At 26.0% G+C, this 1,216-nt stretch overlaps 1 non-coding gene across 1 annotated transcript; it reads left to right on the top strand.

Annotated features, from left to right (window-relative positions):
* The first annotated feature begins 1,145 nt into the window (after nucleotides 1-1,145).
* On the top strand, nucleotides 1,146-1,216 carry TRNAG-GCC (transfer RNA glycine (anticodon GCC)). The gene has a single exon. It is a non-coding gene; the product is annotated as a tRNA-Gly (tRNA).

Here is a 1,216-nt window from a genome sequence, read left to right as displayed (position 1 = left end):
GCTAGGTTTTACTTCGGCTTGTTAAATAAATTCCATCTCGGACAAGTTTTATCATGGTGAAAAGGTAACAGAATAGTGTAGTGTCATACCCTAGTGTAAACAACTTCGTGTACAAATCTTGGACAACCTAAAAAACAGTATTTCTGGTACCTTTGTGTAGACAACTTCCTGGAAAATTTATAAAAGCTGCTGAAAGTCTTTGAAGGTTGTTCTGGTGTTGCAGCTACAAGAGTCGATGCAGTAAACATATTGTAGAACCTTGAATCTTTATGTCATGTATGATAGAGGTTGCTCAAATGTACGAATAGTTTGTTTGGCAGTGTGGTTGCGGTTGTTTTTTAAATACTTTTTCGTGCCAAAATACATGTTAATAATGTTTTTTAATTTTTTAAAAATCATTTTTAACATCAACATATCAAAATGATTTGAAAACATTAAAAATATATTAATTTGAAGTTAATAAAAAAATAAAAATAAAATTCAATTTTTTTCAAAAATATTTTTGAAACGCAGAAACAAACAGACTCACACAGACACTAAATATTGAAAAAAAATAAAACAGCTTACGGCAGAACATAAGTTAAATAGCTAGTTTACCTCTAAATGACACTAGAATTACCACAACATAACTAAAAATATGGCTAAGAAAATTAAAATTTATATCCTAATTTTTATCATTAATTTTAAATTCAATTATTTAAATTAAATAAGAGAAACAAAATATTAATTAGTTAAATTGTTTTCATTTATATCATATACTAAATATTGATCATTCAATTTGAATTCAATGATTTAGATTAAATGAAAGAATAAGCACTTACTAATCTTCTATAATTTCACTTAATGAAATTAAATGTATGTTGCATACTACTTTTTTAAAAAATTATTTGTTTAAAAAATATTTTAAAATAATATTATTATTTTACATTAGCATGTCAAAACATAAAACAATATTAAAAAAATTTCAATACAATATTTTTATATATTTTTGAAAATCATCTAAACAAATTTTTTCATGCATGAAAATAAGTGGTTCATAAATTAATCTAACATATTTTAGGAAACTATCCTACAATTTTAATAATATTAGCCAAGTATCAAATTAATTAATACATATTATATTACTTCGCCGGTTTTCCAAAGAGGCACCAGTGGTCTAGTGGTAGAATAGTACCCTGCCACGGTACAGACCCGGGTTCGATTCCCGGCTGGTGCA

This window comes from Populus alba, chromosome 13, assembly GCF_005239225.2.
Source record: "Populus alba chromosome 13, ASM523922v2, whole genome shotgun sequence".
NCBI lineage: Eukaryota > Viridiplantae > Streptophyta > Magnoliopsida > Malpighiales > Salicaceae > Populus > Populus alba.
Note: the sequence above shows the minus strand (reverse complement) of the source record. Positions and strands in the feature narration are given on the sequence as shown.